Genomic DNA, 16,309 nt, shown 5'->3' with positions numbered 1-16,309 from the left:
AATAAAGACTGAACACCATAACACCATGACTCCATGAATGTTTTTTAAATGGAGGTTTTATATCTTTGTTCCACAGATTAAAGTGAGAGAGAGAAGGACATGAGAAGAGCTTAGTATAATTGGTACTTATATTTTTTGTAAAAGAAAAATACTAAGACTATTTCCTTTTGTTTTTTTAGAAACTGGTGTTTATATTCTGTAACCTTATTTCCATTTTGATTATTAATAAGTGTCTGCAGAACAGCTCAAGACCACTTGGTAGTTGTTCCTACCCACTCAGTGGCCTGAGCAGAGGGAGCTTCAGACCAGTCTTCAATGGCTGGCTAGGCACTCTAGTAGGAACCACTGGCTAGGCACAGAGGACATCTGCACACCAAGTCCCTCTTAGCCTCAGCATTCCATAATCAGTCTCCAACCTCATGTTGAGTAGCAGTGAACTCAGGAGCAAGAGCAGTCCATCCACCCTGAAATTCGTCCCTGGTCACAGCTTGTTCAGCAGCAGCCTGTGCTTCTTTTTCAATCTCTTCAGGATCTCTGTAGAAGCAGAGATCAGGCATGGGTATTCATGGGAAATGGTGCCACACATGTGCAGAACTTCTCAGGCCAGCATCCACCACATCAGACCCACAGAATGAGCTCCCTTGTTGTTGCACGGAATGGCAGTGTCCATATAGCTCAGAGGACTGAGTCTGTGTTACACTGAGCAAAGGTAGGCAGGTTGACATGAAATGCTTCTGTAAGAGGATGGTGGTCAGCCCTGGGATTAGTAACCACCCGAAGGCGTGGCTCCCAGAAGGCTGCCTGGATCTGGTTAGTGAAGGTTCCAGGAGTGAAGCAGCCAGCAATAGGAGTGGCTCCGATGGCAGCAGCAAACTTCAGCACAGCCTGTTGGCCAGTATTCCTGGAGGATATGACACTGACATCAGCAGGGTTTTCAATGGCAACAATGGCACAAGCTGACCGCAGAAGCTTCTCCCAAGTCCTCTTCAGATTTATGATCTGCCATCGCTTTTCCTTCATATATATATATATATATATATATATATATATATATATATATATATATATATATATATAATTCCATCTGGAAATCAAGAGTTGTGCCACCTAAGTGGGTTCCTGCTGCAAGGAATTTGAGGACATCCTCCTCCTTCATTTGCAGGACATCAAGGGCTCTTGACATTATGACAATTTCCCTTTAAAGTTACGAGGGAATTAAGAGTAATGCTATATGGGCCCCTCCCTGGGTAAAGTGGAAAGGACTAAGAATGTTTCTTAAAATCATTTAACAAAGTAAAAAAAAAAAAAAAAAAAAAAAAAAAAGTCCCTCTTAGCCCCAACATCCCATAACCATTTGATGTGGGATAAGAAGGAATGATCAAACACAACAGACCCCTGATCGACAACCTTTTCTCCTACACAAGTTCATGCAGGTACACAGACACACACACCAGCTGACCCATGCCTGAAAATCAATCTTTGTCCTATAGGGTCACTTTTGAGTAGGGCTCAGGCAATGATATTCCTAAAGGTTAGCTGTGTGGCAATTTTCATTAATATCATTGTTGATAAACCAAAAATGGTTTGTAAGATTAAAATTATTATTTTTTGTTTGTATTTTGCTGTTGTTGTTTTGGTACTGGGGATAGAACCCAGAGTACTTTAACACTGAGTTACATCCACAGATAAAATGTTAAGTTTTTATTAATATACATTTATTAAATTTTTATTTATTTATTTTTAATTTTGAGACAGGGTCTCACTAGTGAGCTTAGGCTCTCACTAAGTCTCTGGTTGGCCTCAAACTTGAGATCCTTCTGCATCACCTCCCAAGTTTCTGGGATTACAGGTATATGCCACCATGACCAGTTCATTATTTTTAAAGTTGATCATTTTAACCCCAAATTTTATTTAAAATCTATTAGAAAGTAGTGAAAAATTACCCCACTTAACTTCAACAGAACCTAGATAGTTTTCAAACTTTAAAATTCATAGCATATCTGGAATATTTGCTGAAAATGTAGACTTTTAAGCTTTACACAGAAACCTAATTCAGTGGATTTGCAGGGACAGCCTCCAAGAATATGTTTTTCACAAGCATACCAGGTCATCTTGAAGCGGATTGTCAGCATACCACACCTTGAGAAACACTGCCCTTATTAAAACATCAGAAATTAACAAGTTCCAGGCAAGTCCTATGTGGGACTCAAAGAGTTCACCATTCAAGTGTGCCCAGACCCAAACCACCATATGCTTTTCACCATGAAACTACAGCAATGACTCAAGTCAGGATACGGTAAAGCAAGGGGAAGGCAGGTGAGTTCACCACGTTCTCTCGGTGACTTTAACATGCTGTAACCTGGCTGAAGGTTAATACATTTGTAAACTTTCTTCCAGTACTTTCACAAATTTTATTTTGTTAAACACAAAGGTTTATGTGATGGGTACAATTTAGTAAACTGTTTCGATACCCTGACCCATGGTTGGCTAAGATCTAACACAGGTTTTGGCTGATTAGCAGGCAAACACCCAATTCTGAAGAAAATCTCATCCATGGCAATTGTGACTCAACCTGTCACAACAAATATATACATATTACATCTGGACTCTTACAGACTGTCAGTTACAGGGTAGCTTACTAATTTTTCCAAAACCTAGAACCTCATTATGCCAGAATATGTGGCTACATGTTTATCTTCTTTCTTAGGCAATCTTCCTCTGCATTATCATCTAGATCATTAACGTGCTTGGGTTGACTGGAGCCAAAGAAAATCCAATTGCAACCCAGAAACAACAGAAATGTGTCATCCTGGAATGGCTATGTGGCCTGCTTATCCAACTAAGGCACCTGCTTCTCATGAGTAATGCCAGATGTTTCATGGACAGATACAAGCCTCTATTACACATCTGCCTTATGCAATTGTGCAATGATATCACAAGGGAGTTCTCTTTATCTGACCCTGGGTTAGCCATTAGCTGTAACCTAATGTTTCAAGACACCAGACCTTGAACTCATTACCCCTGAATCCTTTCCTGCACTCTCTCAGAAAACACATCCACAGAGAGACAAAAAATAATAATATCTGTCCAATATATTCCCTCATCAACTCTGGACCAAATCAATTATACTTGTAGACAAGCTTTTCTGGTTTCCATTAAGGAGATGATTGGACATTTGCTGTAAGATAATATCCGTTGGTTGCAGTAGGCGAATGAGAACTAACTCACATTTGCAAATAGCTTGAGAATGAAAATTCACTCTACTTGTGATGCTGAAAGCAGTATAAGAAAGTCCTCTGAAATCTGGATAGCTAATTGTAAATATTTTAGGTAAAACCACCAAGAACTAGTGATAACTGCAAGAATTATAAGCACTAACAACTTCTCTTGAATTATATAGTCCTGAAAAAAAGTTGAGAACTCTGAACCATAACTATAGTATTCCTACTCTCCTTGTCCAACAGGTATTTATTGATTGTCTTCTCTAATCCATTCATTGGTGTGAAATGCTGTAGAAATAGCCATGGGACTTACGTCTACAGAATCCAGGAGGGGGAATGGACAACTGGAACAGAAACAAATAGACAAACTGAGATAAATAACCTGAAGGAAAGCAGCATGGCTGTGACCCAGAAAAACAGGAGGTACCTACTGTAGAGAGGTGAGATCAATTTTTCACCAGTATGTGACATTTAAACTAAGACTAAAGGATTAAAAAACTAGGATCATGCCAAGAACAGAAGAGTGTTCTGGATAGAGGAAATAATGGGGACACTTCTTATAGATAGAACCAAGTTTGATATGTTTTAGGAACTGAAGGAAAGTCAGTATGCCTAGAAGTGGGCAAGAATCAGATCTTGGAGGACTTTTTCAGTTAATTGTTAGTGGTTCAAGCTTTCATTTAAATGAGATGGTAAGACGTGAAAGGGTTTAAAGTGAAGATGGTACAAATATATAAGCATTTTAAAAACATCATTCTGAGGCTGAGGATATGGCTCAGTGGTAGAGTGCTTCCCTAGCATATCTGAGGTCCTGGGTTCAATTCTCAGCACAAGGGGGGAAAAATCACACTGGATGCAAAGGAGAGAATACAATGGAAAAGGTAGAGCATGGTAGGCTGTTCTGTGAAAGCAGCAATTCTCTAACATACACTACACAGAGGCATCTTGGTGATTTGCTAAAATGCAGATTAGGATTTTCTAGGTTTAAAGTAAGATTCTGGATGTCTAACAAGTTCTTTGGTGATACAGATGCTACTAGTCCACAGGCCACACTCTAAACAAAAACAGCATGAGAATACCATTAGAGTCCTGACTCTTATTCTTGTAAGGTAACTGCTTGGACCACTGTGGAGAACGTGGTAATGGAGGAAATTTGACAGAATTGAGATATATTTCAGATTTAGACCTAACAGATTCTGTATAGCAATGTATGTATTAAGATCTATGAAACCAAAATTTCTGAAAGTTCAAGGGAAACTTGGAAGTTCATGTCTCAACACTGTTACAGATATAGGTAACAGTTAAGGAATTAAAGGTAAGGACAGGAACTTTTCATGGGTAGGTTGGAAAATGAGGACCAGGTCAAGGTGCCTGGTGGGTGGATGTTGCCTGGGATGTTGTCTAGAGATGTTGCCCAGGATTCAGTCTGTTTGTCTAGCAGCAGAGACTTACCAGTAGCCTGTCAGTGAGATCAGAAGACCAACTGCAAATATGTAGAGATCTTGAACATCAGAGTCCAAAGCTTCCAGCTTAGTTCTGCCACATTATAGTTGGGTGTCTCTGAAAGAAATAAAATCACTAATCTCACATGCTTGTTTCTTCATTCAATAAAATGTGATATAATGAGATCACGCATATGAGAACACTTAGCATGGTGTTTATCATAAAATGTTACAAATAAATATCAAGTTACACTTATTTGTCTTTATGGGGGGCATTTTCTATGTCTTCCAATGTCAAAAGAATAAAATCATCTGTTAGATTTAGAAGGGTGTGATTTTACATTCTGGACTGTGTTTCTGTGTATAATGCATTATTTCTTCACCTGGAAAAGACATTTTCTGACAAGGTAGTTGGAGAACATTGGGGCAATCAAAAAAAAAATATCTTTGAAATCCACAACGCCCACACTTTTGCAAATGCTACAAAGATAATTTATAATTAAATATAACATGTATAAATGGGTTTATATAAGACCTAAATAATTTACCTAGTCCCTTCTCCATATCAGAAAGGAACAGGACTCATAAGTTAAGAAAATTCGGGAAGAGTTTGGTGATACTGAGGTGGGTTCCTTCAGGGTTTCACCATGACCGTCAAGATTTCTTTGTTGATGCCTTGATACTAGTTTTCTGTTCTTTGTTATATTCCTTTCTACTAAGAAAGAGGCTTGCTGGCTTCATCTTTTCTGGTTCCATCTGAAGCCATTCCTCCTTTCTGCATTTGCAGAGGGAATGAAAAACAGCTGGTCCACAGACTACATAACCTTCGTCTGGTGTGAAATGGGGCCCATTTCAGTTATGTGTCTGTTTTAATTAACAGCAAATACTTGGATACCAGCAAAGTTCCAGAAGTTCCCAAAAGCTGTTGGATCTTCAAGCAGGAAAAATGTGACCCTTATAAAGTAGCATCATTAATTCATGGTAACGGTAGTCTTCCCAGTGATGCATAGGCAAAAGTTGGCCCTTTGAAATGATCAATTCAAAACAATGAGCTTCTTATTTTTACTGTATAATCTTAAACATCTTTACCAATTGTCCATGATAGGGAAGAATTTACAACACTATGAGTCAAATTACTTGTTGAAAACCCTATGCCTGAAATGATCTACCAGGAATCTCCTCCCAAAACACATCTACCCCAGTCAAGGCAGATTAAACTCTGTCCCCAGCTCCACTAGTCCTCCTTCTCTCTCCTCTCTGCTAGAATATTTCTCAAATCCCAAAAGAAGTTCTCCAAAATTTCCCTTTGCTATTCACTCCGATAGAAAAAGAAGTACTAATTTTGGTCATTGTCATACTCTTTTGGTCATTGTGCACACATTTATGACCATATCCAAAATGCTACATGCAACTCTAGTCCCCTAGAAGAATTTTACATATATTTCTAAGCTTATTCCTCAACTTCATAGATTTCCTCAAACTCAGAGCAAATGTGCTGGCATTTTCCACCCATGCCAACGAACACAGTTCTCTTCTGCTCAGAGCCAGATCACATCATCAAGGAATTGAAAATTATACTATACAAATTATCCAGACCTTAGAAACCAGTTCTTCCCTCTTGTTCTTCTCATGATAAATAATGCCAAGTATTTGAGTTTCAAGGATGAGAGCTTTTTCAAGGGACCTGACAGCCCTTATCTCTCACCCATACTCCTGCAATAGCTTCAGGTTCTCCATGTTTCCAGTTCAAACCCACTTAAATCCATCCCACACACTGACTCCAAAGGAGAACTTCCAAGGTGCAAATTTGTTAATGGAATTTGGGCAATGGAAAACCTTAAAAAAATTAACACCTCAAACCCCCTGATGTTCTTTTCCAACTTCCTCACCAACCTGTAAAACCTTTAAGGCAGAGAACAAATCACATTCATCCCATTTACCTACAATCTAACCCCAGACATGGCATTCAATAGATACTATATAAATGCTTGTTGAATTTTTAAGTATTGGATTTACAGAATCACAGACTCCCCAAAATGGTGAACAAAGAAGAAGTAGAGAAAGCAGAGCAAATGGCAAAGGTGCCTAACTTTAAACTGTCACACTCTCTTCTTGTTACCCAGAGCAGTTGAAGTCTTATCCAAGACAGCTTATATCACAACCTCCTACTGCACCCAGAGCTTTTGAGATAACCCTCACATCTGAAGTGATAATCATGGAAATCATATTGCATGCCAACATAGTATTGCTGAAACATAGCAAGCTATGCTCTTGGTTTTAAGTAGAGAATGGGATGTTTTCTGAACACAGTTCCACTAAAATGCATTTGAGGTATCTGTCTTCCAACAATGATATCTCAACACCCACATCTGCCTCACTCTTGCACATTCATGCACATACACACACACACACACACACACACACGAGTTTTGGATACTGCAAAGCTAACTCAGATTATGGGGGGTAAAAATTCCTGGCCCTTAACTGCCATTCCCCTTCAGCACCCCCCCAACTGCACTATAATCATAGTCATTACTGTCATAATGATAGTAATAATGCTTTGTGCTTCTACAGCACTTCTCAGATGATCTCAAAGCATGACTGCATCGTGACTGTAAAAATTAAGAACATTCGTCTCCTCCAGAGACGGTGTTTATAATAAGGGCAGGAGCTCATAGACTCGCCTGACACCCACAAAACAAAATTATGAGAAGGCTTGTACAGATTTGTTTCTTTTATTGAGGTAGGAATAGGTGATTCTATTGACACAGGTCATGACAAGTTTAGAAGGGGGGCCATTAAAGAGCAAAGACCTGCTTCTTATCCAACACTCCCTGACCTTGTCAAATACATCTTATACTGGCGAGGAGGAATAAAGTTTTAATACTTCATGGTTCCAATCTGTAAAGTGACACAAATTGACCAGCTCTCCCTTCTAGTCTTGGTCTCCATCCTCAAATTATATGTGACTTAATCTCCTCACCCCCCTTCATTTGACACCTGCACAGCAACTTCAACATACCCCAACAAGTGCTCCAGGGCCATCAGGATTTTATCTTCCCATGATTCCAAGGAATCATTTAGGGAACTCTGGAAAAGAGAAAGAACCCAATTCACACTTCATGGGGACAGACTCATCTGTGAGAAGCATCCTAAGTCGCGAGAGGCTGAGGTCCTTCTGCTCCAGCCTACGGTAGATATTTCCCTCACCCACCCTTTCAGACTGCATTCAGTCTCTACCAGGTACCTATAAAGTACCAGGAAAAGGCAAATCACTGGGAACAATAATATATAGAGATGCACTCTCCACCTTCCAGGGGCTCATGTTCCCTGTGAGCTATACAGTTCGTGAAAAGGGATAATTGGTCTCCTTGTTTTCACGTAGTGACTGCCAACAAAAATTTTAGTCTCTGTGTGTAAGCAGAAGGATGAATTTAAAATTCAGATCAGATTACATTCCTCTACTGTTTAAAGCTCATGGAGGGCTTCTAAGCACACTCAAAAGGCTAAGTTCTGACCATGATCCACACAGGGGTCCCTGGTTCTCCAGCTGCCTGCCTCTCCAGTCTCATCTGTCTTCCCTTCTGCTGACAGCACACTGACTTGACTTCCTTTCTGCTTCTCTGAGACCCTACGCTGGATCCCATATATTTCTGTAGCTACTACTCCATGGCTCCTTGTGGCACCTCCCATAACATCACATAACTGACTCCCTCACTGCATTCAGGTCTCTCCTCCACCACCACCTGCTCAGATGTGTTCCATGGCACTTACTCTGAAATGGCTACCCCAATCTATGACTGTCCCCATGTCCATGAGGGACGCATCCTGGTGACTGAACAGCCAGTCAACAATCATAAAATCTTCATTATAACACCTAATGTGTAAAGGATACAGAGGCCTGGCTTTATGGGCAGTGGAGGATGACTGCAGGCACATCAAAATTACTTATAGTCCACGTCAATGTGTCTGGATTTAACAGGGAAAAATGCATCCTCTTAGTTGTTTCCCATCTTCAATACCTGCTCCTTCTATTTCTCTTGAGTAGACTTAAACTTGATGCATTCATAGATTGCAAGAAAGGTTCCCCATGGAAACAATTGCAGGAATGTTTTTGTGGCTTCATGTCTGTCTTGTTAGATAGACATGAAGCCACAAAACTCCTCAGTGGGGAATTCAAACTACCAAAACAAGTTTGTGCAACCAAAGAGCTCCTGGGTTGAAATCACCAATAGTTTCTATGCCTATCTACAAGCACACACAATTATTCTCTGTGACTAATGTTAATGGGCAAAATGTCAAGGGCACACATTAAAACCTACCAAAATGAACACACAAATCATCAGATATGCCAAATTGGTGATTTTGAAATTCTGATGAATTCAAGTAAGTCTTGTAACTTAATGTCTCATTCATAATTTCCCTTAGTCGTACCACTCCAACAAAGATCAATTCCCCCCTCCAAGCCAATGCCTAATAAGATATGGGTCCCCACTGCCAGCAGGCATCAGAGTGCCCACTTTGTAGCACATGAGAACACAGGCTGATGGCACAGCCTTTATACCTCTTTTCTGATTCAACAATCATTTAACACTTGGCTCTGTCTCATTGGCTGACTTTAGTAGTAATTCAGCAAATGTGGCTTCTGGTCACACAGAATGAGCCTGATTCTCTCAGATACATTGCATGCCATCCTCTTTCTAGAAAATAGGATCAGATGCTGGACCAATCACAAAAGGTTGTGATTTTTATTTTCTTTTAAAACTGTATTGTACTATGCTAAGTAGAATATCAAAACTGCCTTTCCATTTCTGGATCTATAAATGATTCTAGAGATGTTCAGCACAAATACTTCTCTGTCCATCCACCCGTCTGTCCTCTCAAACATGCACTGAACATCCACTCCAGGACAGGTCCTGCTAGAACTGAAAATACAAGTATTGATTAAACATGATCTTTGTCCTGAAATAATGATCTGATCCTAAGCCAGAGTTTTTGTCTTGAACAACAGGAATAGCTTACAGTTCCAGAAATATACAGTACACCGAATTTCACCCTGATTAATTTCTCTTTGGTGACTCTCTACCAAACCTATCATTAAGTCACATATCTGCAATGTGGGGTTTCTGCTCTTTCCTTGACTGCTTATTTACAATCTGTAATTTACAAAGAACTTTCACATGTAGCATTTCAATGAATCCTCACAATCGCCTGTGAGATAGATTTATTATAAATCTCAACCTTACAGAAGAAGCAACAGAGTCTCAGGGATGCTACTTACTTAGAATGTCACTTACTTAGAATCACATGTGATCTCGGAGGGAGATTCGGCCATTTCTGACTCTACCACAGTACACTGAACTTCTAGTTGTCAACTCTAGCATCGCTTTATTGCTTTCTTTCATCTCTCACTCACTTAGCAAATATTTGTTGAGCATCAGTTATGTGCAAAATGTTTTGTTACACAGAAGTATTTAATTCTTACCAGCTTTGTCAATATCTTAAGCTGTCACATTGATCAAGGGAAATTGGTCACCTCTGTCATCTCTGGGTCCAGAACTAGTCCCCTCTAAAATTTCTCACCAAATATTATAAAATACTATGCTGGGTCTCTCTTTCCAAGTATATGCCCACCTTAGTTCCTCAAAAGGGGTCAAACCTTTTATCTAGACCATATCAGTTTTTAAATTATTCTTTTATTTAGCCATATCCCCTTTCCCCCATATCCCATCTAGAGAAAAGTGAATCAGAGAAGAAAGTACAAGGATGTTTCTTTGGCAGTATTTGAGATACACAGAAGGATGAGAAGCCAGTGGCACTGAAGTCCACAGCAAGTCTGGATAGAAGGCCTTAAAATGCAGACAATTCCACGAAGCCCAGATTATGCAGATCCTCAATATCCCAGGGAGATAGTTCTGTAATTTCTGCCACTTTGTAACCCAAGCCACCGTCCTCATTACCTTCATCTCACATTTGCTGTTTGTTGAGCTACTTTAAAACCCTAGTTCAGAAAGATGGCCTTTAAGATAGAAAAGATGTAAAATTAAAAGCAGATGCTTCAATGTACCAAGGTCATCTCTGGGTCTGGAAATGGAAACAGGGACAGCAGGTTTTTATATTCTCTTGAACAGATCCCAGGACATTCTTTAAAATGAAACATTTCAAAAAAATATAAATATTTCCATTAGTCAAAGGATACCAAACCAAGATTTGTCAACTCAGAGACTGTGAGAACTTCTCCAACTGGAAATATTTACAAGAAGACTGGAGCAATCATCATTACCAAGAACTCTCGTGAGACGCGTGTACCATTCTCTCTCATTTTCCAGAAAGAGGGAGACATATGACGACATGGAAAGGTAAAGAGAACAAAGAAAAAATTATAGGGAACTGAGCTGAATGGAAAAGTGTGGGAAGGGTAAGAAGAAGTGAACAAAGACAATAAAAGGTACAGCAAGAGAATTTTGAAGTTAGATGGACATAAATTTAAATTCTACCTTAAAATCTAGTGGATAGTTCTGAATTTTTAAAATTTAGACTATCAATTGAAGTATCCTGGTAATTATATAAGGTATGAACAGAAAGGTGAAGCTGCCCAAACTAAAAAGTGAGATTCTTCTGGAGTGCCCTGATTCTCATTACCAGATTCTTATCAGAATCACTGTGGGTCTTTTAAAAGCTAAATCACCAGCCTCGTCTCCACAAATTTATCTTCAGTAGGCCTTGGGTAGGGCTCAGATACCTATATTTTTATAATAGTTCATGGGTTATTCTGATGTTCCCAACAAGGTTGACAACTGCTGCTAGATACTACATAAAGTTGGACATAAAATATCACTAAGGAAACACACACACAATTCTCCATTTGGACAATTACAGCAACTGTCTAAAACAGGTTGAGACCTTCATTTATAAGATCTTCCATTTTCTGCATTTATTTATTCAAACTTCCTCTGTGGATATAGTTAATTGATAAAACCAAATTGTTCCCTATAAGGGGCCATGGAAACACAATAAACTCTTTTTCTAGAATGTGGTCCAGATTTTAACCAATCTTTCATGAGTCTATATAATATTTATGATTTAATGACCCTGCTGCCAATGTTTGGAGAAGCCCACCCCTGAGAATGGGGTGGTGACCACAGCAAGTGATACATGTGATATTCTCAGGAGTGATGAGTGTAACATTATGTAATTTGACATTTTGCTTCAATATGCTTGGCTTCCTCCATCTGCACAAGCATTGATTGGTATCTGGAGAGTTACTTCACTTTGGTTTGGTCACCAGAGAATTAAAACAATCCAATGAGGCTTTCTTAGTGAATCAAGGCTAAGTGGTTCATAATGTACCAAATCCCAACAGAAGACCCTCATTGTCTACCAAAGCTTCTGGAATGCATTTTCCATGCAGAATTGCTTTAAATACCAACCACTTTCACCATTCCAAAAGGAAGATGGTTATAAAAAAACACACAACTTTTGTTCTTATATCACAATGTTAACCATTTTTGAAAAGCTGTGTTTGCAAAACCCAAAAAAGCTTATGATGATGCATTTGTTTTTTGATATGCAACAAAAAACTTGCTCCAAATTAATTTTCAAATGAAATGCCAGAAACTTGGGGAAATGTACTTAGTGGGCCAAGAAAACAAAAAGGAGTGGATGGTGATGTGAGTATTGTTCTCTTTCATCAGGTTTCACTTAGCTAAGGTCAGGCATGCAATTGTAGATAAACAAACAAAGGAACTCACATTTAAACATGGTACATTCTTAACAGGGCTTCTCGGCATAAGAGAGAATGGCCATCACAGGGCCTCTCTACCTCATGGAAGAACCAGCTGTTCCTCATCTCGGGGGGAGCAAGTTGTGAAGAACACTGGTGACTTATAATTAACGTGAAGAAATTCCATTCCGATGTAATCATAAAGGGAAATGACAGAGACACAAAAGAAATGAAGAAATTAAAGAAAAAATTAAACCCACTAAACCCTTAAAGGCCTGAAGTGACCTTTGATTATAAGAAAAACAGATTGGCCTTAAAAGAATTATCCTTTTGATTGGAAAGTCACTTCAACTCCAATTATGAGAAAAGAAGGTCATGTTGGTAAGAAAACAACAGAGAGTCATTTTAAGAGCTTAGCCATATGGACAGGCTGATGAAGAAGAAGGGGCAACTCTAATTCTCTAATTGCCTACCTTCTTTAATACTGGGGGCTTTTATAGTGTTTCAACACTGGGTTCAGCAGATTCTCTGAACAAGCAAGTTTAAAATGCAGTGTTCTGTCTCTTCTCCTTTCTTCCTCTCATTTTTTTTAATCATAAAGAAAAAAGAGCCAATGTCTTTTTCACTATGTTCTCAAGACATCTAAATTGAAATATGACCTCCTGAAAGAGATTAATCATTCACTGAAATAGTTCTCAATGGATTTCTGAACGTGAAAGGAAATTGCATCGAGCAGTGTGCCTCCCGTGGGCATCATGATTCAGATAAGGAAGCCATCCAAAACATTCGCATGGGCTGTGAATTAAATTTGACTTCAACTGGACAATAGTGTGGGTAGAAGGCAAAAGAATGGCTTCCAATGGCAAAAGGAAAAAAACAATATGTCCAAGGTATTTATACTTACTTGCTTGCCAGAGTTACCAAAGCATTGGCATCCCAGAGGCAGCAAAGATGTCTGAGATCCTTCAACAATGGTTTTTATATCCCTCTACCTAAGTCACTGCCCCTACATTACTAGTATCACTGAGGGGAGGGGTGAGTTTACATTATAAATATTCCTATCATTCGAATACTTTGACTTAATGCATTCAGTGCTGGTTAGAAAAGCCAAAGTCTTCATAACACCATGCTAATGAGCCTTGCTCTTCAGAAGCAGCCTAAAACAGCAGAAAGGACATGAAATTTAGAGCTAGAGACCCTATTTTAGACCCTGCTCCACCACAGGCGCATGAATCTGGAAATAATAGTACTGGCATTTACTGAGAATTTGCTACTTGCTGGACATTATTCTGAGCACCTGACAAGTATTGAACCATGTGGTCTATATAACAACTCTATGAATTAAATAATATTATTATTCTAGATGTTGAAACAAAAATACCCAGAGGTCACGAAGCTGTTAGTGAAGAAGCCAATATCTGAATCCAGGATGCTGAGGATGCTGGTCCCTCCACATCCTCTTAACTTGTATGCCAGGCAATTATTCAGCATTATTTCATTTCTGTGACCAAGTCTCAGTTTTGCTAATTTGTAAGAATAGAAGGAGTGTGGTAAAGATTGAATAATACATATAATGACCTTAATGTTTAAATAATACTATTCTTAGGGGAAGTTTTAATTCAGTCCAGATTTATCTTTCTACCTTAAACAACTAGAAAACTAAAAAAAAATTAAAATCTGTCAAGCAATAGCATTCAAATATGTAACAATTGGTATTATGGGCAAAGTGATCCCGGAGAAAAGTGAAACAAAATGAATCTAGTGATGGCCTGACTTACTGTCTGGAGAGCTTCCAGGCCACAATTAAATAAAAGGGAACCAGAGGTCTATCTAAATTGAGGAGACAGAATTTGGGGTTCATAAGGCTAAAGCAGCTACAATTAGTGGGGACAGAACAAAGAAGAGGAGGGAATTGCATAAGAAAATACCTCCAGAGATCTGAAGACGGGTTGTCCTTGAGTTTGAGGCTTGAGGATAGTTTATTCTAAACACACAGTGAGGAAAGACATCCTAAGACATGGAGAATTAGATTGAATCCTCAGTATGCTATTGACTTAGAAGTGGGGTTAGTCTTAGGTTAAAGGCTGCCTCCATTTGAATCTGCTCTTACAAAGATTTAAAAAGCATCCCTCAAAGAACCAGACTGATTCCAAATAGTTGAACTGCAATCCATCACAAAAAACCAAATGCTATTTAAAGGATAAAACAAAATTTAGTGCTCAAGCACAGAAAATTCACAATGTAGGTATCCAATCAAAAACTAGTAGGAAAGCAAAGAAGTAGCAAACTATGACCTATTACTAAGGGGGGAAATATCAAGCAATAGAAACAGACCCAGAAATGAAAAAATAATAGAAGTGGTAAATAAGGACATTGAAACAGTCACAATAAATATGCTCAACATGTTCAGGAAGATAGGGGAAAAAAGCCATGAGGATGATGAAGATATAAATGGGATATTAAAAAAATAAAACCTACTCCAATCAAACAATATGTGACATGAAAAGGAACTGGATGATACAATTAATTAGACACTATAGAAGAAAACATTAGTGAATTTGAAGACATAGGAATTGAATATATTCTAAATAAAAGAGAAAAAGAAAAAGTAACATATGAATAAAGCTTAAGTGACATATAAAAAAATTGAGCTAACATACTAGAAAGAAGAGAATAAATATTTGAATAAAATATTGGCCAAAAAAAACCCCTTGATGTTATCCACATATTTCTAAATATGTTGTGTGTTTATATATCAACACATTCCAAACAAAATAAACATGAGGAAAATCAATCTAAGTCACACTATAATCAAATTGCTGAAAATCAATAATAAATAGAAAATCTTAAAAACATCTAGTGATAAAAACATTACATATAGAAAACTAACAATAGAAATGACAGCGCACTTCCTGTGACAAACAATGCAATGAGGAGACAATGAAATGACATCTTACACTCACTGAAATAAAAACACTGTCAACCAATAATTCTATGTTCAGAAAAATAATGGATATCAAAAATGAAAATGAGCCAGGCACAGTGGCACATGCCTATAATCCCAGCAGCTCGGGAGGCTGAGGTAGGAGGATTGGAGTTCAAAGCCAGCCTCAGCAATAGCAAGGTGCTAAGAATCTTTGTGAGACCCTGACTCTAAATAAAGTACAAAATAGGGCTGTGGATGTGGCTCGGTATTTGAGTGCCTCTGAGTTCAACCCCCAGGTCCCTTACCAAAAAAAAAAAAAAAGAAAGAAAGAAAGAAACAAAAAAAATAAATTAGACTTTTTCCAGACAAAAAAAAGCTGACAGATTTTATCAACAGAAGTTCTTCAAACAGCAGGAAAATGTATCATATGGAAATCTGAGTCTACACAAAAACATAAAGAGCACTAGACTATAAATAAGGGAGTATCAAAAAACTTATTTTCCATTTTAAAAATCTCTTTGAAATATAATTAACTACTGAGAATAAAATAACTAACAATGTCATATGGGCTTCATAACCTATTTAGAAATAAAATGTATGATAACAATAACATGAAGGACAATGTCATGGAAATATATTAAGGTACTTAAATGTAGGTGTAGTGCTACTCTATTATTTGAAGAAAACTATGGTGAAGATATACATTGAAGCCATAGAAACAGTCACTTTAAAAAAATATATCTAAAATAAGAAATGGCACTCTAATGCAATCATAAACACTTAATTAATATAATAAAACAGGAAGAGAGATAAAAATAGAAAAAATATAAGCATTTCTACAGTTTCCTGCAGAAAACAAATCAAAAGATGACAGATGTAAATCTATTTGCTTTGTTTATTATATTAATTATAAATGTCCATACTACTATCCTTGAGAAATAAAGAAACATTTGATTAACCCAAATCAGTACTTCCATAATAAATAATATAAGAATTA

General features: G+C 38.0%; 1 pseudogene; it reads right to left on the bottom strand.

The window, feature by feature from the left end:
- Positions 1 to 245: 245 nt before the first annotated feature.
- On the bottom strand, positions 246 to 1,183 carry LOC143393655 (small ribosomal subunit protein uS2-like; annotated as a pseudogene).
- Between the last annotated feature and the right edge of the window lie 15,126 nt (positions 1,184 to 16,309).

Source organism: Callospermophilus lateralis, chromosome 3, assembly GCF_048772815.1.
Source record: "Callospermophilus lateralis isolate mCalLat2 chromosome 3, mCalLat2.hap1, whole genome shotgun sequence".
NCBI classification, from domain to species: Eukaryota; Metazoa; Chordata; class Mammalia; order Rodentia; family Sciuridae; genus Callospermophilus; species Callospermophilus lateralis.
The sequence above is the reverse complement of the archived record's forward strand: the minus strand, read 5'-3'. Positions and strand labels throughout refer to the sequence as shown.